Source organism: Papio anubis, chromosome 12 (genome assembly GCF_008728515.1).
Source record: "Papio anubis isolate 15944 chromosome 12, Panubis1.0, whole genome shotgun sequence".
Lineage (NCBI taxonomy): Eukaryota > Metazoa > Chordata > Mammalia > Primates > Cercopithecidae > Papio > Papio anubis.
This window is the reverse complement of record NC_044987.1, coordinates 30116814-30141078: the sequence shown is the minus strand read 5'-3', so window position 1 is coordinate 30141078 and position 24265 is coordinate 30116814.

Below are 24265 nucleotides of genomic sequence, written 5' to 3'. Positions count from 1 at the left end.
GATTCATTCATGACAATTGTGAAGTTCAAGAGTGGAATTGATAGCTCTAGAAGTGCCAAATGTAAGAAGAGTCCTAAAATTTATGAAATGATTCCTGGTATATATATAAATACCTTCCTCTGAAGAACTCCCAGATAACCATCCTTCCACAAATAGCTTCATAGAAGGAAAACTTTGAGGATTTTTATTTGAAATGTAAAACCTTCAGTCCAGTTTTCTTGCTCATGTTGATATTATTTATTTGTCATTATTTAGGTTCTTATTCAGACTTAGTGCTGCTTTCTACCTGTTCTGAAGCTCAGCATGCATATTAACAGAGGGGCCTGATGGGGAGGTGTTTCGTATATGAGGGCTCTGCCTTTTTGAATACATTAATACCACTATTTTAAAAAGGCTTTAAAATTCACTTCCCTCTATTCTTCTGCCATGTGAGGAACAGGATTCCTCCCCTTGCAAGATGCAGCATTCAAGGCACCCACCTCGCAATACTGATCCACTGGCGATCAAGTTTCAACATGAGTTTTGGAGGAGACAAAAACATTCAAACCATAGCAATTTAGAGTATTGTGTTTCTTTATTATTGTTTATATAGATGACATGATTGTCATTTTTTGATAGCAAATAAATTGCTGATCATTATATTTTAATAGACCATCAAAGGCCTCTCCTACTTTCTTTCTGAATATCTCTCTCTCAATTCTGATCTACTTTTAATAAAAATTCAAAACTGTTTGTTGTATGTTTTCATAGATGTAATAGATAACCTGAGAGTACCCCCCCAACACACACACACACACACATACACACACACACACACACAGGAACACTCAGTTACTAAAATATAAGGTAGTCATTCATGTTCTAGTTAGAATTTTTTTTTTTCAGTTGCAAGAAGCAGTGACTCATTCAAGCTTACTCATGAAAAGGGAAACTTATTGTAAGGAGTCAATGGAGGGCTTCATATCTACTCAAGATCAGGAGTGAAGTGAGGTCAGGCCTCCCTAAGGTGGATTCCAGGACCTGGGAAGTGAAGGACAGAGGCTGCTTGTCTCTTGAAGGCAAAGGACTTCAATATCCTGCTTTTGCCTAGTTTTCAGCTCTCTGCTAATCTATCTCCCAACCACTTCTCTGTGAGATTCTTATCTTGTATAACTTCAAAAGCTCAAGGCTTTTTAACTGCCTCATAGACCAGTTCTATAAACTTTTCAGAGCAAGTGTTCATCATTGACTAGATCTATTTCCATGTTATTACATGGTTCATATTGCTAAGTGACAGTCTGATTGGTTCACCTCATCTTGTAAGTGTAGTCTCACAAGCTATAGAATAGAGCTAATCTTTATAGATCAGAACCGCTTATTGTTTATCCAGTCATCTGCAGCAGAAATACTTAGGGTAGGAGATGGAGTGAAGGGAGATGGAGGAGAGGTGATGAGGATATTTGGCATAATTTCTGCTCAGCTGATACAATGGGCTGGAACTATATCAGAAAGATAAGGTAAGAACAGGGAATGAATGGCATTTCTAAAAAATTTTTAAACTTATGCACCCAAAAGTGCATCTATGGCAACTATGACATTTCTTTACATTCCATTTCATAATAGAAAACATACATTAAATTTGTGTTCTATTGGGTATAACCATTGATGATATAAGACTAATATATATCCATAAATACCTTTTTTAGGAAGTAGCGATAAACTACATTTTCCCTAAGTTTGCTTTGAGAATGATGTTGAGATGGGTATATGACATCACAGCAGTTGCTGAGATTTACAAATAATGTAATTCTTAGATCAACAAATGTCAGCCCACACAAAAATAAGATAAAACCTCTTCATATGCATGTTAGTTTGGAAAAACATGATGATATATGTTATATGTGTTGATGGATAAATAGATTATGTGAAGACATTCCATGCAGTATGAGATTAAATATTTATTTGATAATGTGTATCATCATTGCTATGAGAAAATAATGCCAAGGGACTGTACTCATTAAAGTTTGGCAGTCTGCACTCAGGCCATGGAATGCACGGAGCATTCTTACATGTCATACATGTAGCTGGAGACCCATAATTCGGATGGTAGAAATAACCTCTAGATTTGAGCTTTTTCTTTTAACTTGTTAGCAGGGATGCTGTTGAACAAGTCAGTTAACCATTCTGAGCCTGTTTCTGTGTTTTTTAAATGCTGTGTCAAATAATTTAGTGTGTGTGTAAGCACTTTGTAAACTATAAAGCACTGCTGAAATATTAAATATTCTCACTCCCTTTCAGGATGTAGAAAGAGGAACAATGGTGAGGGAGACTATCTGTCTAGTCCAATTCCAATGGTTTTGTATGGAGATCATCTATAATGGATGACCAGTTATCTTAAAATCATTAGAAGAAACTAACACTATAATTAAGCTCACAACTTACTGTAAACCCATTTATCATAGCATTTAATCTTGTGTTGTTCAACAGAAGGGATTTAAAATATATATCTTGAGTTCACTTTCCAAAGCTAATGCAATTGTTCTCACATTGTTCTATAAGAAAAAGAACATCGGCCGGGCGCGGTGGCTCAAGCCTGTAATCCCAGCACTTTGGAGGCCGAGACGGGCGGATCACGAGGTCAGGAGATCGAGACCATCCTGGCTAACACGGTGAAACCCCGTCTCTACTAAAAAATACAAAAAACTAGCTGGGCAAGGTGGCAGGCACCTGTAGTCCCAGCTACTCGGGAGGCTGAGGCAGGAGAATGGCGTGAACCCGGGAGGCGGAGCTTGCAGTGAGCTGAGATCCGGCCGCAGAACTCCAGCCTGGGCGACACAGCGAGACTCCGTCTCAAAAAAAAAAAACATCTAACAGGAAAGAAAGAAACAAAGAAGTGATGATGTATCCTCTAATCTAGCAAGTGTTCCTTTCCAGGTCAGTGAGATCAGGTAAGTGTGAAGTACACAGAGCTTTGGTTAGTTAGCATAGATTCAGTCTTGTTTCCATAGAAACATGGCTTCATTTCTGAAATTGTTCCAACAGTTTTAAAAAATGATTGTGCGAGCACTTTTCAGCTAGCATTTTTTTCCAGCTAGTACAAGAGGCTATAACAACTCTGTCCTAATGCTATTTCTTTCCCTATATTTCAGATGCATTAAGTGGTATATTTAAACATGTAATTCAGGATATGGGACTTGGCAAATGCAAATTCACACTTCATGCTTTTACTTATCAGGTCAAAGTATTACTTCCATAAACAGTAGAAAATACAGTGCCAGGTGTTAGTAACTTTCCACTGTTTTAACTTGGGATGGGTTACTGTGGTGGCTATGCCTGGCTGGCCATGGTAAGCCCCTAGATGAACATAAGTGAAACTCCTAGATTTTGCAGGGAGGGTCTAGAGAAAGAGAGGTTGCCCTAATCCCAGCAGAGAAAAAATTTAAGACTCATAACCCAAATATTCAGCCAATGGCAACAAGACTTGCTGAAACCAAAAAAATATGGTCTTACATATTCTTTAAAAAAGGTTTCTAGTGCTATTGTGACTTGGGGGTGTATAGGGCTGAGAGCTCAGGATTTCATGTGGCTTTAGCATGGTGGCTGTCCACTCTGTGATGGCTGCCATAGCCATTGAGTTTGGGATGCTCCTCTATAAGGTACAAGAAGGCAACAGGAGCCATATTCTTCTACTACTATCAGGGTCTCATAACTTCCTTTGCATGACTTGTTGGCTACCTTGGAAGTAAAGTTTGAAGAGTCCAAATTTTTCATTTTTATCCTTCTTCACCCCACTCCCAGACTCTGTTCTGGTCTGATACAGTTACTTATGCTTTATTCTATTAAAAGCAAGAAAAGAATTCTGGAAACATTTTCCTTCCATTTCATCTCTCTTCTGCTTTCAACAGTTCTGTATGTCAGAGGTGAATCTATTTTTGTTTTTGCTCTAATATACATTTTTTTACTTGAGACGGATTACTGGAGAAATACATTTTTATAGTATATTTCCCTTTTATAAAAAAGAAAGAAAAATAGAGATATGGTCTTGCTTTGTTGCCAAGGCTGGTCTCCAACTCCTGGACTCAAGCTATCTTCTTGCCTAACCCTCTCAAAGTATTGGGATTATAAGTGTGAGCCATTGTGCCTGGCCAAGAGTATATTTCTCTTAAAAGCAAAAAAGTTTCATTTCTGTAAAATAAACAGGGAACATATGGGTTGAGAAAAAAATTATAGACAAATGTTTTATTTCATTTAGCCTAGGGATTTCCAAAAGTATGGACCTATGGCTGACCTTTTGAATTTTTAAATAGCATCATTGTTAGTTATTCAAAAATGTGGATGGTAATGCGAATGGTAGAATAACATTTTTATTGGCCAAAAGCTGACACAATTCTGGACCTGTTTAGCTTAGCTCTATATTACTGTTCTGCATGGCATGTGCCCCCTGTGTAACAGTAAAGACCTAATTAAGTGAAAAACGCCTTCTCTATTGGTAATGTTAAAAACAGTCCATTTGACTCTAAGTTTTATTCACTATCTAACGTATATTGAACGAGGATTAAAAAGACTGAAGATGTAAAAAGCATAGAAATCATGGTCTCAGAAAAATGCTTCAGGGTCTTCCTTTTTTTTTAATGAAATTGAAATGTTTTAATGTAGCCCAGTACACTGCAACATCTGGACCCGCCTTTCTCTCCAATAATATATTCTTATGTTCTTTTCTTTGCCCTCAAACTCTAGTCACACTGGCTTCCATTTCTTTTCATGAACATGCCAAGCTCTTACACACCTGGGCTTCTCAAATGAGTGTGAACATTATTCCTGGCCTCTTTATTTAGCTGCTTCCAGTCCCTTTGGTCTTACATTGCAATGCAGAGAAATTCCCCACCAGCATCAGAATAGATTCTAATCATTCTCTTCACTATTATCTTTGAATGTTACTCTATTTCAATTATAGCACTGTCATTTGTATTAATTTTATTATTTGCGTGTCTACTTTGTTGCTTGTTTCCCTTCTCTGAGAGGTAAGTACAATGTAATAATTATGAGTGCAAGATAGGATTCATCCCAGTTTTACCACTTTCCAGCCATATAATCCTGGGAAAGTTATTTAATTTCTCTGTGCTTCAGTTTCCTTATCTGCAAAATGGAGGCAACAAATAACTTCATAGAGTTGTGGAGACTAAAGAGTTAACAAAGGCAAAGCTTTTAAAAACAGTATTTCACATATTATAAAATCTCAGCAAATGTAGCTATTATTATCAGATTATTAGCTAAAGTATTAGACAGATATTTAAGATTAGATGTTAGTTTCTAATATCTTAAATAATGTCTGACACATATTAGTTATGCAATGCAATTCATAATTTTTTATTGAAAGAAGAAATGAGTAAATATATAAGTAACCATCAAAGGGACAGGAGCAGTAGAAACACCTCTGACTTGACAATACAAACTTTCAGATACTAAGTTAGTTTCTACCATTTTCTCTGTAACTTGGGGTAAAATATATAACCTTCTTTCACATCAGTTTCCTAATAAATAAATAATATATTTAGACTAGATAACCTCTTATAAACCTTCCAATATAAATAGTTTATGATTATAAACTACTCGAGGTCACTGTGAGTTTAGCATTTTGCTCTCCTTACAATTTTAGAATTATCTGCAAGGACTTAAATCACCTGTTCTTTCCCAGTCTTACTGCGTATCTGAAGGATTTACGATCATCTGAATTCTTCCCCAGATACTTAGAGTCCCTGATGATTAAATCCATTTGAAGAACTTTCTTCTGGAGGTTTATAAGGATCAATTTGTAGTAAGATAACACACAATGAACAAAACAACCAGTATTATTTTTCAAGTGATTATTATAGTTCAGTTTCTATCTCAGGTCCCTTGCATGTGTTATGTAATTAAATGCAACATTCCTAAAACACAGGCATTTTTATTCCCATTTTACGGATGATAAAACAGATCTCATTTTATAGATGAAGAAATGTTGCATTTTACAGATGCAACATCCCTACCACATAGGCATTTTTATCCCCATTTTACAGATGATTAATACAGAAATGAATTAAGCAACTTGCTAAGGATAGTAGGTGAATTGAGCACTTTGAAATCTATGTTTTTGAATGAGCACGTGGTTGAGAAAAGGAAGAAATTTTAAAAAATGAACCAAAGCATTTTCAATAGAAAAATAGTTGATGAAAGCATACTTTCAAAGCATAGAAAATTTATTTGCAGTGAGTTTGAAGACTCTCTGGACCCCTATTCTTCACTTCAACCAAACCTATTCCTTTGAGATGATTCTTGCAACTAATACTAGATTTTCTATATCAGAATTTTAGGAGTGAAACACCAGTTTATTATTTTTAATGCACAGAGTAGGTGATTCTTATGCTCAATATAACTTGAGATACATTAATCTAATCATTTTGTTTCTTATTCTTTTAATTTTTTCCTACACTTCTTTCTCCCATGCAGCTTGACACTACTTCCCTGTTTACCTGACTTAGAAGAAATACTTTATTATCTTAAAAGCTCTCTTGCCACTACATGTATTAAAACATTTTGTCCATTCTCCTTTAGTTACATCATTTTACAAAAAGTTGAATCAATGTCATCAGCCATGTCTTGCTCCTATGCCTGACCTCATAGATGTCATTACATGAATCATCAGTTGGAAGAGTGGACCCTATTAGTAAGCTGTGGTCACCAACTCACCCGTATTCTCAGAAATATTTTATGCATTCTTAATCTATTCTCTTCTACTGTTTATAAATTTTAGTGCCAAATATTTTCCATTCTCTATAAGCCTTCTCTGTCTCTACTAGCCTATTTTTTTTTTCCTCTGAAAGTGCTATGCTTGATCATGAACCTGAAACTCAGCCCACATTGCTCCCTCTGCCTGGAGTGCCCAGCCTGCCCTTACTTTCCTAGATCATAGCTACCTAAATTTTGCATTCATTTTAAATATTTCCTGCATATTAAATATTTCCCGACGTCTTCAGGTAGACTTAACTGCTTTGTTCTTTGAAATCCCATTAAGACTTCTATCATAACACCATATTTATCATCCAACCTGGGGCACTTTAGAAAGTGAAAGTATGCTGGTAAAAATTACATTAATCCCATAAGTGTAAATTGGAATTGTCCTGAGTACATTGGAATGTGTGGTTCTTTTATTTGTAACTTTTATGTATATGTTTACACGACTATCTTCTCCTATTAAGATGGGCATTGATAGTTGCCATATTTACCATTTTATCCCCAATTTCTAGCATGCTTCCTGGTTGGTTGAGCGATGAGTGAATGCACATTGAGCTCATAACAAGCATCAAAAGGAAAAAGAAATTACAGGGGTCTAGGCTCACTGTGAATCAGGTTGGTGAGGTTTTGTTTTTGTTTTTGATTTTTCCAGTTCCTGTTCTGTTCATCCACTTTCTCGCCCTTTCCCTCTACTTTGGCATAGTACACATTCTGCTCATTCTTTCTCATTCTGTTTTTTTATTTCCTCTCCTCTGAGCTTAGATCAGGAGTTGAAAAAGATATAACCAGAGATAACTCATAAATGTCAAACAAAAATATTTTCCCCTGAGGTTTTTATAACATTGAGTATTTTCTTACTTTTGTTCTCCTTTGCCAAATATTTTGGAAGATCAAAGATGTTTTCCTAAAAATTGCTTTAGCTAAACATATTTGTCACTTCAATTGCTTTAAAGCAAAATTGCCTAAAATCTGCTGTTGATCTTCGTCTCCTAATGCATTGACAATCATGCCAAGTTCAGTGAATAATTATGAAATAACTTTTTTCCCCTCTCTTTTCATGCTATAGTACCTTCCTCCTTTCACCCATTTGGCATGCTTTGAGTGCCCACTGAAGGTAGGAGACTGTTATAGGTGCCAGGGATTCAGATAGGAATGAGACATTGGCTTGGCCCTCAATTATTACAATGAAGCAAGTAGTTGCTCCTGATGGTTTAAGCCACTCACCCCAAAACACTGCTTTAATCTCTTTTGGGCCTCACATTTCATGTGTTTCTCTTCCCACCCTCCCCACACATTAAAACATACCCATCATCTGGGCCATTTAGCAAAACTTTCCATAAGTGACAGTAAACTCATGGTAATTATGAAGAATGCATTCGTTTAAAGGAAGGTAAGGTACTCTGACCAAAAGACTATACTAAACAATATAGTAGCTGTCTGGTGATTGGGGGCTAAGAGGAGAGACAGAAGGAAGTGATTCCCAAGGGGTACAAGGAAGCTTTTAGGGATCGTGAATATATTCATTATTGTGATTATGGTGACGTTTTCATAGGCATATACCTAAGTCAAAACACGATAAATTTTACAGTTTAAATACATCTAGGTTATTGTATGTCAATTAGTTATCAATAAAGCTGTAAAAATACTGTGGCTTAAGTAAGATGGGTGCTTATTTTTCTTTCATATAAAAGTGTGTTGTGTAGTTTGTCGTGGAAGTTCTCTCCTCCTGAGATCATTCATGGACCAGATTCCTTCCATCTTTTTGATTCTTCATCTCTGTAGGGTGTCAATGTTAGTTACCAGCTATATCTTCTGGCATACTCCATGAGAAGGAGATAAAAACAAACTCCAGAATAAATGAGTGATCTTTAGTCATAGCTGATGTGGAAGTTGTATTTATGCCTTCCAGTCATACTCTTTTTCCCAAATTTAATTATGTAGCCACACCCATCTGTAAAGAAAACTAGGAAATATGGACTCTAACCAGATGGTTTGTATTCAATTAAAACTCTATTAGAAAGTCAGAAAGAATGGAATTTCGGTAGCAATCTTCCACAGTAACCTTATTTAGTGAGTGCATACTCTGTGCTAGCCCCTGTGCTAACTGCTTTATCATATTACCTAATTAGCTCTTTTTAACCCTTCTATAAGAAAGAGGCTATCATTGGCTTTACTTAACAGATATGTAAACCACATTGGGGCACAAAGGTTGCATATTGCATGATTTCATGGTTATTATTCATATAGACTATGTAATGAATTTTGCCCCTGGTGTTGTGCAATAGTTGGTCTTCACAACTGAATTCTGTGGCCTTCTCTGGGGCTTAGCAAAGTTTATGAACATTCCTAAATTACTTGCACAACTGGCAAATGGCAGAGCTGGGATTACAACCTCGAAGGCTGCAGAGCTTGTGTTCTTAGTGGCCATGCTAAATTGTGTGCTGATACATTAAACAGCGGCTGTGGCTTAATGTGTTAGCCCTCTCAGCCAAAAATTTGGGGCCTTTATAGAGGAAAACTCTACTCACATGCTAGATCAGTGGTTGGCAATTTTTTTTCTGTAAAGAATGAGAGAGTAAATATTTTAGGTTTGTAGCCCATATGGTCTCTCACAGATATTCAATTCTACCATTGTAGCATGAAAGCATCCATAGACAATATGTAAATGAATGAGAATGGCTGAGTTCCAGCGAAACTGTATTTTCAAAACAGGCACTGGGCCAAATTTGGCTCACAGGAAGTATTCTATTGACTCCAGATTAGAAAAGAATTTTAAGCCAATTCAAGGTATATTAGGGCAGGTTGATATTTTGGGTATTCCTCATGTACATTGCAAATGACTTTTATCTACATGTGCTGCCATCTGGATTTACTGCTAACCCATAGGGAAATAGAAGCCATAGGCTGGCATTTGAGCTACTGCTCTGAGTCATTCTACTTTGCAGTCAAAGAGCTTGACTCTCAAATTTTAATTTCTAGATTTTAAATATTACCATGCAGAACCTGTTTTCTTTCCCTAAATATCAAGAGACTAGTGAAAGAAATTAAAATTCCACAGAGATTGAGATAATAGAAATTACTTTTCTATTTTTTTTTAATCAGGTGCCATCCCTTCCAGTATACCCTGCACTCTATCTCCTGAATTACTCATCATGTCTTCAGCAGACCATGCCCTCTCATGCTTCCACCAGGCCATTGTATTGCCATTTCCTCAAATTAGACTCTTTCTCTCCTCTCTTCTTAGTCAATACACAACCATCTTTTAAGGACTAAGGCAAATAGCACTGCTACTCTGAAGCTTCTATTGCTTACCCTCTTCTTGCCCTTAACAGCAGATTACTTTTCCCTTATCTTTGCTTCTATAAATTTTTTAATTTTATCATTGAGTTAACCATGCATTTGTCTGTCCTCTTGATAAGGGTTAACATCTTTGAGAAGCAGAAATATGATTGTTCATTTTCATCTCTTTTACACCTGGGATGGTGTCTGGCATATAGTAAAAACACAGCCAATGCTGCTGAATAAATGAATGAATAATTTGTACTTAGCAATGTGCTGTTGTGTATTGGTGACATGGATGTAGTCATGATTGATAAATATTTATTAGATAATTTAATTAAACTACATGGGGCACAAATGTTGCTTCTATTCTAGATGAGATGCTATTCTTTATTAAAAGGGATTGAAATTTCAAGGGTTAATAAATGATATGGTGAGCTCGTCACTTTCTTTCCCTTTTTTCAGTAAAAATTCTATGTAAGGGGGCTATTTGCTTCGCTGTTTAAAACCCATGAGTGGTTGCTCATTTCCACTCAGAATAAGAGCCAAACTCTTTAGCACAGTGGTTCTCAACATGGTTGCACATTATTATCACCTAGGGAGCTATTGGGAGATGCCCAGTTCGTGCTTGGGCATCAACTCAGACCAATTAAATCAGGAACTCTGGGAGGGGGGTCCAAGCATCAGAATGGTTTGATGCTCCCTAGGTAATTACAATAGGCAGCAAAGGATGAGAACCACTTAGCATAACCTGCAGTTATAGTTCTCACATGTGGTTGTTCCCCATGATAAAAACTTTACATTTTAACTCTAATGTATTTGGAAGCAACCTTATCTACTTATTCTTACAGGGATCATTGGATATTGTGAGGCAATATAGATGGTAGGTGGGCAAGAGTGGAAGATAAGTGGACCAGTTAGGTGGCTTTTGATAGAGTCAGTTATAATCGTAACAGTCAATGAATCTAGGAAAAAAACATATTCTATACTTAATTCCCAGTTACCCATATAATTCAGTTAATGAGACAAGGTCACTTTCAGAGCACTACAGTTAATTGCAGTTTTGTTGTACATATATGTCACATTTGTTATGCTATATATTGCTTTTAAATGTTTGAAGGACCAGGCATCAAAAGCTTTATGTAATTCTGTCTGACTTGCAAACATCTCACATATGTAATCTGAGATAGCCACTGACTTGTAAATGTTTATAGTGCATTTTAAAGCATATAAAATGTAATAGGATTTTGAATAATCACTTTCATTTAAAATTTCAGTAGTTAATATGCACACAAACTAAAGCTTATTAAGAAGGTAAATGCCTAATGAGCAGTGGGGCAAAATAAAGTGTTGCTGAATTAAGAAAGAAGCATTTTTATTACACATTTCATTATATTTCAGTGCTGTTGTGTGACTTTTGCACTTCAGTGCTTCCATCAGGTCTTCCAAATTCTTAAAAGCCTGCCAAGCTGTGCCATGTAGCTGCTTCATGTTCTGTCCAAACCTAAATGAAGCTTTCTTTAACTGAAACTTCATCATGGGACATTGAATGTACCACCCATTTATTCACCAAGCAAATATCTATTGATCACCTACTTTGTGTGCTACACTGTAGTAGATCCTGCCATTGATAAAATTAGCATAATCTCTTCCTTAATGGAAAATGGAAGCTAAAGGATCTGCAATCCAGTAAATTCATGCATTCAACAAACATTTATTGAGCCTCTACAGTATTCAAAGCATTTTTCTAAGAGTTTGGAGACTCGGCATTGAATGTAACATGGAGAAAAAAGACTGAGGTCAAATGACATGATGACAGAGTGAAAGCAAGTATGTGAATTAGTGGTCTATAAAGTCAAAGGTGTTATGTATCGTAAGGTACAAGTAGATTAAGTGCTATGGGAGAATAGAGAAGGGAGAGATTGCATCAACTGGAGGGTTGCAAGGAACCAGGGACTTCATGAAGGGCAAGACATTGTATATGGACCCTGAAGCACGTGAAAGATTGTGTATCCAAAAATAAATGAAAACATGTTTTTTTTCTAAAGCACTTACATAAGGAAAGGCAAGAAGGTAGAAAAGCACAGAATTAAAGTATAACTGTGTATAACTCTAACAAAAATGTGTGACTCAAAATGCAGCTTTTCCTCACAGGCACAGTGCCTTTACTTGAGAAATAAGTCTATGGTGAATGACAGTCTCTTGGAAAGTTTGACACTTCAAGAAAACGCACTCTGATTGCAAAATGGCCATCCTCCAAAACGTGATATGTTCAGAAGTAAGAAAAGCCTGCTCTGTCTCTCCCAACTTGTCAGTTGATAAGTCTAGGTTTGCTTCGTTTTGAGTTGCTTACCGTAACCTAATAATTCTCTTGCAGTGAGTTGTTTTCCATTTTTGGATTCTTGCCCTTCTTTTCATTTTTGACTATATCCTTCAGTATTGCAGTTATCCTTTAAGACAAGTCGGTCTTCTATTTGCTTTTGTACCGTATAGTTAGCCTTACCTGCAGCAGTGAACTGGAGTACTGAATTGGTGTAATTGTGCAGCATTCCGCACAGAGCTTATAGCTGGAACATGTTGGACCTCCACGTAATCATACTAGCTACTTTTGCAGTATTTTCTATGTGCCAGACACTCTATAGCAAACCTGACATCCATGACTTAATATATTTAATCCTCATCTCGGCCAGGTAAAGTAAATACTGCTATTTGTCTCATTTTGCAAAGAAGAACATTAGGCCTCAGGCAGATTAAATGTCTTTGCCTTAGTCACACAATTATCAAAAGATTAAACTGAATTCCAAATCTAGGTCCATCAAAAGACAATGCTCAGATCCCTGCATTATGCCATTTCTCATAAGACTGAAAACATTGTTCAAAGCTCCACTCATTGCCTCAGTCCATCTTCAGGTTTAGTGCTAATGGTGCCCAGTCTCCCTTATGGATACAAGACTTTGATGAACTGCCATAGCTGTTCTATCTGGATTCAGCATCTCTTAAGCAGCAGAATTAAACAGACAGTCTTTAGGGCAATGAACCATTGGGAAGAAGTTTAAACTCTCATCAACAAATTGCTGTCCTGGTTGCGTACAAAGCACAATATTCTGTCAAAATTCCACAACAGCAATTGCATGAAGCTCTGGAGCACAGCGATCTCCGCAAGGTGAAACCTGAGGTCTGAGGGAAGGGGCACACTGTACACACCTAGAAACATGACAGCAGTGAACCCCTAGACAAATGACAGGTGGAACAAGTCCATAGATCCATGAAGAAAGAGGTTGTACAATACTGGCACTTTGCTTTTCTGGGTGTAAAATACTAGTATTGCAAATAGAGGACTGATTAATACCTACAGAGAACATTACTAAGGAGCTATAAGAGGAAAAAAGACTAAGTCATGGGGATCATACTAAGAGGAAGACCTTGGCTTGGGATGGAGCATCCTGGGCCAGTGTGCAAAGGAAGGGCATTTGGTGAGCAATTCTGCTTTGCCATTTCCTTGGGTTCCACTCTGCTGGGTATCATGCAATCAGATTGTTCTATGTGGCAAGCTGATTTCAAACAGCCCAGTCAGGGTTCTACCATTTCCAATCCATTTCTGAAGAAGTTTAAGTGGCTTTAGCCTGCCACATCTTGGCAAGCTTTTAAGAACTGTATTCCTTAACAATACAGTTAAGGAAAGAAAAGTTATAGAAAACGAAAAAATAAAATGTTTCCTTGGGAACATATTTTAAGAGTCTGAGCAGTCAGAATAATCATGAAGACATCAGCATTTCCACGTCAAAGAGCAATTCAGAGTTAATGAAGGAAATACTGGCCCATGTTTGCACTGCAATTTTATTTAACTGAGCTAACAACTGTTTATGTACGAGTGCAGTGAGGTCAATCTTAAATTCATGTGAAATTTGGCTTTGGGTGGTGGCTCATGCCTGTAATCCCAGCAATTTGGGCAGATCACCTGAGGTAGAGAGTTTGAGACCAACCTGGCCAACATGGTGAAACCCTGTCTCTATTAAAAATTCAAAAATTAGCCAGGCATGGTGGTACACACCTATAGTCCCAGTTACTCAGGAGGCTGAGGCAGGAGGACAGCTTGAACCCAGGAGGTGGAGGTTGCAGTGAGCTTAGATGTTGCTACTGTACTCCAGCCTGGGCCACAGAGTGAGATCCTGTCTCAAAATAATAAATAAATAAATAACTTAAAAATTCATGTGAAATTCAAGACTGAAGGAAAGTAAAGACCTGGTAAAAATGTTCTTGTTTTTAATTCCTAGAAAACAATATTTTACAATCCCAAATTGTTTTAATAAAGTATTAATGAATTTATAATACCAACATATTCATATTCAATACCTAAATATAGGAAAAATGTTTATGTGTTTAAGGATCTAAATGGGTTACCACAAAATGCTGTTATTTTCTAATAGGATAATTGAAGACCATTTAAGCAGATAAATTGGTTAGGTAATGACTTGGACTGAAGTGATTCTGATTGTTTTTATGACTACCGCTAATGCAATTCTATGTTTAATATAAAATAATTATTATTTGATAACATCTCAATAAGTTCTAGGATGAGGTTATTCACAGGTTATTAGGTCTTTATGCAGGTAAAATTTTGTCATTTTATTCTTTGTAAGAACACACAGGATATCTTAAATGTATTCATTCTAGAAGTATAGAAATAGAGAACTTCAGAGATCTTAGAGAATGATACTATAGTGAACAAGACACAGATTTGAGCCTCAAGGTTTAAAATATAGTGAAAAATATGGACAAGAAAAGAGAATAGTCAGCACATGTTTTGAGCATCTAACATTACTGAGACATCTAACTGAGCAAATGGGGTAGAGATGACTGTTAGATATAGTTCAACATCAGTGGGCTAGGAATTAGATTGGTTTCGGTAAAAAAATGTGCTAGAATTCTGGGTATGTACTAAACAGGAAAAATATACTTATTCATTCATTAATAATGGCTTTATTTTTCTGACCAGCATCTCTCCAGTTTGAAGGAGATGGCAAAACATTGCCCTTGCATAACATCAGAAGGTCCCTAATGTCTGCCTTGAAGAGCTCTTGACAGTAGCAGCAATGAACTACAGGCTAGTGGAAAGATATTAACCTACTACTTCCTTCCTCCTTCTGATCCTCCTTCTGAATTCTTTCCTATGTTATATTATTTAGTTTGAGTTTTTATCGTAATGAAGTGGCGCATGTCAGGGTCATGAAAATCCTCAGCAGTTATAGCATAAACATTGGTGAACCACTGTATTTACAACAATTTGATTCATATTTTCTCTATATACATTGCCTATGGAAGGGTATTTATACATTTTAACTTTTAGCAAATGGGAATTACATATCACATTTGATTACTGTTAGATGTGGTAATCAATTCAATCCATACATCAGAGAAATATATTCTACTCTCTGCTTAATAATTATCCCTTGGTCTTAGAAAGGAGCAAACTAAAATATAAGGTGCATGAATAAAAATAAACAGCATGAGACTGGGCACGGTGACTCATGTCTATAATCTTACCACTTTGGGAGGCCAAGGCAGGAGGATTACTCGAGCCCAGGAGTTTGAGATGAGCCTGGGCAACACAGTGAGACCCAGTCTCTACTAAATAAATAAATAAATAAATAAATAATTTTAAAAATATTAGCCAGGTATGACTATAAAAATATTAGTCATGTCTGTGGTCTCAGCTACTAGGGAGACTGAAGTGGGAGGATAGGTTAAGCTGGGGAAATTGAAACTGCAGTGAGCTATGATCACACCACTGTTATCTAGTCTGGGAGACACAGTGAGACCCTGTCTCAAAGCAAAATAATAATAAATAAATAGCTAGCATGAAAGCAACAGTATTGTTTGTTCCATCTGTGCTACTCGTAAAAACAATGAGAAATACCAGACACCAATAATGCATGCAAAGCTATTTTGATTTTGCATCCTAATTATTTTCAGTGCTGCATAACTCATTAATAATGGACAACTGGTATAAAACATTCAAAAGACTCTACCATTGTTTATATTTGGATCATAAGTTCTAACAATCTTTGAATTGTGATTAAACAAGAGAAAATTTATTTCTAAATGGTGTTCATTTAAAAAAAAATGATCAAAAGGCATATATGCAAAATGAGCCCATGTAAGTAGGAGAATGTCAAAACAATTTTTTTTCCAGGAAGAATAGGCATATATAAATTATTTGGCTGAATAGAAATCTACAAGTTATTATCTTTTAAGTCAAAGAATTGAGGAAAAATGCAAAACCAGAGGACAGTACTTCAAATAAATTAATTCAATTTAATTCAAATTATATATTAAATATGTATTATGCACTCAGCGCTGAGCTCATGTCAACACTTCTCTCTGTCATTTGTTTGGGTGGTTTGGTTTAAAAAGGCCCTACTTCTTCACAGCAGTCTCCTGCTTTGCAAAATACAGGAGAGATACTGAGAATAATTTATTGTTGAAGTTCATGGAGAAACTCAAAATAACTGTGAACAACTGTATTGAAAACTAGAAAAATATAATAATAAAAAAACAAATTAGAATGTTCCTTGGTGATACAGTTATCTATTGAGGTGAAACTAGTGTGGTCAGGGTAAATCTACCTAAATATTTCCACATCAAGAAAGCACGAGAACTTAAAAGAACTTAAGAGTCTACCACTGAAGCAAAAATGCCCTGGCATAGATCATTTTTTCCTTTCATTAGTCAATACAATCTGTTAAATTGGAGTATCATGCTCTTTGATTTAGGCTGCATTTTGTGCATTACTGGGTATTAAAAATCTCCGGTGAATCTCTTCCAGAACTCAGTAGACACTCAAGAAGATTAAAAGCCAGATAGGAAGGAATGGGGCACAAAAGCAAGGATAAGGCACAGAAAAATAGTTCAAGGCAATTGCTCCGGAAGCCTGAGTTTAATTTTATTGGAGATAATCCTTTTAGTGTGCTGGGAGATACCCTTCATTTAAAGGGCAGTCACTGAGTGACGATTGGGCCACTTACTGTGATTTTTCCTTATGAAAGTCTCTTGCTGAAATTAGGGAAAACATTTGCTTTTCACGACAGAGGTATGTTATTTTTTGAAACCTTTGCAGAAATAAAATGTAAGTAGTCTGACATTAAGAAACTGAGCTTTCTTTTCTCTCTGAGTTTCTGGTTTACCATGGATGCCTTTAAAAATGGGGCCATGTTTTTAAATAAAACACACTCATCTTCTAGTACACCATGGACACCATTAAAAATGGGCCAATGTTTTTAAATAGCACACACACACACACACATTTTCCTGTCACTTATTAATTGGTTTAACAAATACTTTAGTGCCCCTTCTGGGCCTGGTACTGAGTCAGGCCCTGAAATCAGGAGTGAACAAGCAGACATGTGGCTCTGACGGAATGAAATTCTGCTACTACACTCTGGTTAAATGTTCTTGTCCTGGGTTAGTCACAAGCCCACACTTGTATTTGTTTTCTTCCTATTCATGTTAAAATTTCCTTCTACATCAATCTGGTTCTTACATAATCTATTTTAACATTGGTTGTCTGTCAACAGAGTTTCTTCAAAAAAAAATTTCATTGGGAAAATGGAACTAACAGGGTATGGTTTAATTTCCCAAGTCTCAGTGGAAAATTAAACTGAATGTACCCTGATTCTACTCCTGAGTTTATTTCTCTGGCTGATCTATAAACTCTGCTGTAAGGTAGAATTACTTACTTATGGATCAATAATAAAGTTCAAGAAAGATGGATGTTAATGAAACAGCTGAATATAAAACACTCTGGAAACCTCAATACTGTTGTAAATGTGAATAAAAATATCATATTTTGTGGTGAAGTCTATAAGCAAAAGGAATTGATACAGAGTGCATTTTTACGTGATTATAAGCTCCACATATTGACAGACAGTGTTCAATGTCAGTCAGTTCTTAGAAACATTCTCTTAGCATATTTTATTACTATTACAAAATAGAATGTTAAAACTCCTTAAGAGAACTTATACCTTTGCCTCTTGTTGGATACTATTAATGCATCCTAACATGGATGGGTCTTGAAAATGCCCAAAGTATTAAAAAGCCCTCTGTATATAAATGAGGATATTCAGACTGAGACTGATAAAGAAATGTACATATCTGAATGAGGTGTGGCAAAGTGGTGCCCAGTCATTAATCCTTTCTCATTTCTTTGATTCCCAGTAACCTAAGCTCAGCTGTCCCCAAGAGCCTGTTCCACAGCTAAAACCATGAGTCCCGGGGATCGTTGAGAGAGACTGTCTTAAGTTCAGTTCTCTAAAAGCAGACCCTGAGAAAATGGTTTGGGTATAAATAGTTTATTTGGAAGGTGATTTCTGAAAGTACCAAAAGGGTAGTCGGCAAGTGAACCAGAGAAGGGGACAAGGTCAGTAAAGGGGATGTTATCTAGTGGGTGACCCCTGTGGGCAACTGGGCTCAATTCTACTTACGGGAGATAGGACAGATCATGCCTCAGGGTTACCCAACCAAATGATGAAAAAGTTGGCACATTTTTTTTCTCTAACAGCCCAACCATCATTGATTTGATGACTGTTTGTAGGACAATTTTCTGGCACTTCTGGCTTGTATGCAGGCCAAGCATGCTCCCTCAGCCATAAAAATAGAAATAACTTTAAGTAATTGCAGTAGGAAGGCTTCATCCTTTACAGGTGAATTCTGAGGGGGATATGAGCAGTAATGTCTGCTATGGAGGCACCATGTAGCTATTTGTTCAGTAAGGTATAATGGAAAAAGAACGGATTAGAGCTGGATAGACCTGGGTTTAAATCTCGATTTATTTGCCTATTAGTTATGTGACCTTGGTAAAAGTTTTAAACTCCTTTTGCTTCAGTTTCTTTGTTTATAAACAAAGACAATGCCTGCATTGAAGGGTAGTTGTAAAGATTAAATGGGACTATGGATACACAGGTTAACACAGAGTTAGGCACTCATTAGTGCCTAATTAGTAGAAGCTTGTTGTTTATTTATTAATATAGTAAATATTTAATAAGTACCTATGAAGTTCCAGGTCTGTGGTAGATGTGAAAGACAGAGAGGTGAATGAAAACTGTGTCAATCATGTAGGTTATGTTCCACTGTGGGAGATATACAATCGATAAACACATGAATATTTAACCTGCTATTATTCTAAAGACTTTTTCTTGTGCCCTTAGCAGAAAATACTACTATTACTCACCCATACCTCTCTACACTTTTTAGGACACTTTTTTTTTTTTTTTTTTGGCTAGGCCTTCCCCTTACCTCTTGCTGGGGCTTGATGATGCCTCTCTGCTGCTCAAGACCTCTCCAAAATCCCACCCCTCACAGAGCAGTTCTTCCAGAGCAATGTCCCTAAAGTAGAGTTCTCTCCACCCTCCCTTCTGTCAAAATATGTAAAGTGTGATTTATTGTTTAGGAAAACTTTCAGCTTATTTATCCAATCAGAAGAGTTTGGATATTCTAACTAAGGTGTCAATAGATGATATGGATTAATGTATTACCTTCTCTACAGAATTTTTTGTCTTTAGAATTTCAAGTTAGTAGTAGGGGCTATTTTTTAATTTTTTAAATTTCAAAATGGTTTTTAAAAATTTTTAATTTCTGTGGGTATATAGTCATTGTATATATTTATGAGATACATGAGATAGTTTCATACAGGAATGTAATGTGTCATAATAACATAGTGGTAAATGGGGTATCTATCAACTTGAGCATTTATCCTTTGTGTTACAAACAATCCAATTATATTATTTTAGTTATTTTAAAATGTATGATTAAAATATTATTGAATACATTTACCCTATTGTGTTCTCAAATACTAGGTCTTATTAATTTTTTTTCTATTTTTTTGTACCCTTTTACCATCCCCACCTCCTCCAAACCCTCCCACTACCCTTCACAGCCTCTGCTAACCATAGTTTTACTCTCTATATCCTTGAGTTCACTTGTTTTAAATTTTAGCTCCCATAAATAAGTGAGAACATGTGAAGTTTGTTTTTATGTGTCTTGCTTATTTCACTTAATAGAATGACCTCCAGTTCCATCCATGTTGTTGCAAATGACAGAACCTCATTCTTTTTATGGTTAAATAGTACTCCAGTGTGTATAAGTACCACATTTTCTTTATCCATACATCTATTGATGGATACTTAGGTTGCTCCCAAATCTTGGCTATTGTGAATAGTGCTACAACAAACATGGGAGTGCAGATACTTTTTCAATATATTGATTACCTTTCTTTGGGGTATATACCTAGTAGTGGGACTGCTGGTTCACATGATAGTTTTTTAGTTTTTTGAGAAACCTCCAAACTGTTCTCCCTAGTGGTTGTACTAATTTCCATTCCCACTAACAGTGTTCGTGTGTTTCCTTTCTCCACATCCTTATCAGCATTTGTTATTGCCTGTCTTGTGGATATAATCCATTTTAATTTGGGTGAGATGATATCTCTTTGTAGTTTTGATTTGCCTTTCTCTGAAGATCAGTGTATGTTGAGGACTTTTTCACAAACCTGTTTTGCCATTTGCATGCCTTCTTTTGATAAATGTCTATTTAGATATTTTGCCAATTTTTAATCACATTAGATATTTTTCTACAGAGTTGTTTGAACTCCTTCTATGTTCTAATTATCAATCTCTTGTCAGATGAGTAGTTTGCGATCATTTCCTCCTATTTTGTGGGTTGTCTTTTCACTTTGTTGATTGTTTCCTTTGCTATGCAGAAGCTTTTTAACTCGATGTGAACCCTTTTGTTCATTTTTACTTTGATGCCTGAACTTGTGGGGTGTTACTCAATAAATCTTTACCTAATCCAATGTCCTAGAAATTTTCCAGAAAGTTTTCGGATAGTAGTTTTGTAATTTGAGGTCTTAGATGTCTTTAATCCATTTTAATTTGATTTTTGTATATGGCAAGATATAGGGCTCTAGTTTCATCCTTGTGCATATGGATATCTAGTTTTCCTAGCACCATTTATTGAAGAGACTGCCTTTTCCTCAGTGTATTTTCTTGGAACCTTTGTCAAAAATGAGTTCACTGTAGGAGTGTGGGTTTGTTACTGGGTTCTCTATTCTGTTCCACTGGTCTATGTGTCTGTTTTTATTTCAGTACCATACTGTTTTGGTTATTATAGCTCCATAATATAACTTGAAGTCAGGTAATGTGTTTCTTCCAATTTTGTTCTTTTTGCTTAGGATAGCTTTGGGTATTCTGCATCTTTTGTGGTTCCATATACATTTAGAATTGTTTTTTTTTCTATTTCTGTGAAGAATGTCATTGGTATTTTGATAGAGATTTCACTGGATCTGTAGATTGCTTTGGGAGGTATGGGCATTTTAATAATACTGATTCTTGCAATCCATGAACATAAAATAACTCCATTTTTGTGTGTCCTTTTCAATTTCTTTCATCAGTGCTTTATAATTTTCATTATAGAGATCTTTCACTTCTTTGGTTGAATTCATTCCTAGCTATTTAATTCTATTTTTGGCAATTGTAAATGGGATTACTTTTTTATTTCTTTTTCAGGTTGTTCTGTATCTATTGTTGGATACTGAAATGCTACTGATTTTTGAATGTTGATTTTTTTATTATTATAGATTAAGTTCTGGGGTACATGAGCACAGTGTGCAGGTTTGTTACAGAGGTATACATGTGCCATGTTGGTTTGCTGCACCCATCAACTCATCATTTATATTAAGTATTTCTCCTAATACTATCCTTTCCCGAGCCCCTCATGCCCTCACAGGCCCCAGTGTGTGATATTCCCCTCCCTATGTCTATGTGTTCTCATTGTTCAATTCCCACTTATGAGTGAAAACATGCGGTGTTTGGTTTTCTCTTCTTGTGTTACACTCAAAACCGCACAACCACATGGAAACTGAACAACCTGCTCCTGAATGACTACTGGCTAAATAACAAAATGAAGGCAGAAATAAAGATGTTCTTTGAAATCAATGAGAACAAAGGCACAATGTACCAGAATCTCTGGGACACATTTAAAGTAATGTGTAGAGAGAAATTTATAGCACTAAAGGTCCACAAGGGAAAGCAGGAAAGATCTAAAAATGACACCCTAACATCACAATTATAAGAACTAGAGAAGAAAGAGCAAACACATTCAAAAGCTAGCAGAAGACAAGAAATAACTAAGATCAGAGTAGAACTGAAGGAGATAGAGACACAAAAAAAAAACTCTTCAAAAAATCAACGAATACAGGAGCTGGTTTTTTGAAAAGATCAACAAAATAAATAGACCGCTAGCCAGAAAAATAAAGAAGAAAAGAGACAAGAATCAAATAAATGCAGTAAAAATGATAAAGGGGATATCACCACTGATCCCACAAAAATACAAACTACCATCAGAGAATACTATAAACACCTCTATGCAAATAAACAAGAAAACTAGAAGAAATGAATAAATTCCTGGACACATACACCTTCCCATGACTAAACCAAGAAGAAGTCGAATCTCTGAATAGACCAAAAACAGGTTCTGAAATTGAGGCAATAATTAATAGCCTACCAACCAAAAAATGTCCTGGACCAGACAGATTCACAGCTGAATTCTACCAGAGGTACAAAGAGCAGCTGGTACCATTCCTTCTGAAACTATTCCAATTAATAGAAAAAGAAGGAATCCTCCCTAACTCATTTTATGAGGACAGCGTGATCCTGATACAAAAACCTGGCAGAGACACACACACAAAACAAAATTTTAGGCCAATATCCCTGACAAACATTGACGCAAAAATCCTCAGTGAAATACTGGCAAACTGAGTCCGGCAGCACATCAAAAAGCTTATCCACCACAATCAAGTTGTCTTCATCCCTGAGATGCAATGTTGGTTCAACATATGCAAATCAATAAATGTAATCCATCACCTAAACAGAACAACAACAAAAACCATGATTATCTCAATAGATGCAGAAAAGACCTTTGACAAAATTCAACAGCACTTCATAGTAACAACTCAATAAACTAGGAATTAATGGAATGTATCTCAAATAAAAAGGGCTATTTATGACAAAACCACAGCCAATATCATACTGAATGGGCAAAAACTGGAAGCATTCCCTTTGAAAACCGGCACAAGACAAGAATGCCCTTTCTCAGCACTCCTATTCAACATAGTATTGGAAGTTTTGGCCAGGGCAATCAGGCAAGAGAGAGAAATAAAGGGTATTCAATTAGGAAAAAAGATAGTCAAATTGTCTCTGTTTGCAGATGACATGATTGTATATGTAGAAAACCCCGTTGTCTCAGCCCAAAAACTCCTTAAGCTGATAAGCAACTTCAGCAAAGTCTCAGAATACAAAATTAATGTGCAAAAATCACAAACATAACTATACACCAATACCAGACAAACAGAGAGCCAAATCATAAGTGAAATCCCATTCAAAATTGCTACAAAGAGAATAAAATACCTAGGAATCCAACTTACAAGGGATGTGAAGGACCTCTTCAAGGAGAACTACAAACTACTACTCAAGGAAATGAAAGAGGACACAAACAAATGGAAGAACATTCCATGCTCATGAATAGGAAGAATCAATATCATGAAATTGGCAATACTACCCAAAGGAACTTATAGATTCAATGCTATCCCCATCAAGCTACCACTGACTTCCTCACAGAATTGGAAAAAACTACTTTAAATTTCATATGGAAACAAAAAGGAGCCCTCAAAGCCAAGACAATCGTGGGCAAGAAGAACAAAGCTGGAGGCATCACACTATCTGACTTCAAACTATAGTACAAGGCTACGGTAACCAAAACAGCATGGTACTGGTACCAAAACAGATATATAGACCAATGGAACAGAACAGAGGTCTCAGAAATAACACCACACATCTACAAATATCTGATCTTTGACAAACCTGACAAAAACAAGCAATGGGGAAAGGATTCCCTATTTAATAAATGGTGCTGGGAAAACTGGCTAGCCATATGCAGAAAGCTAAAACTGGATCCCTTCCTTACACCTTATACGAAAATTAACTCAAGATGGATTAAAGACTTAAATGTAAGACCTAAAACCATAAAAACCCTAGAAGAAAACCTAGCCAATACCATTTAGGACACAGGCATGGGCAAATACTTCATGACTAAAACACCAAAAGCAATGGCTACAAAAGCCAAAACAGACAAATGGGATCTATTTGAATGTTGATTTTATATTCTGCAACTTTATTGAATCCGTTTATCA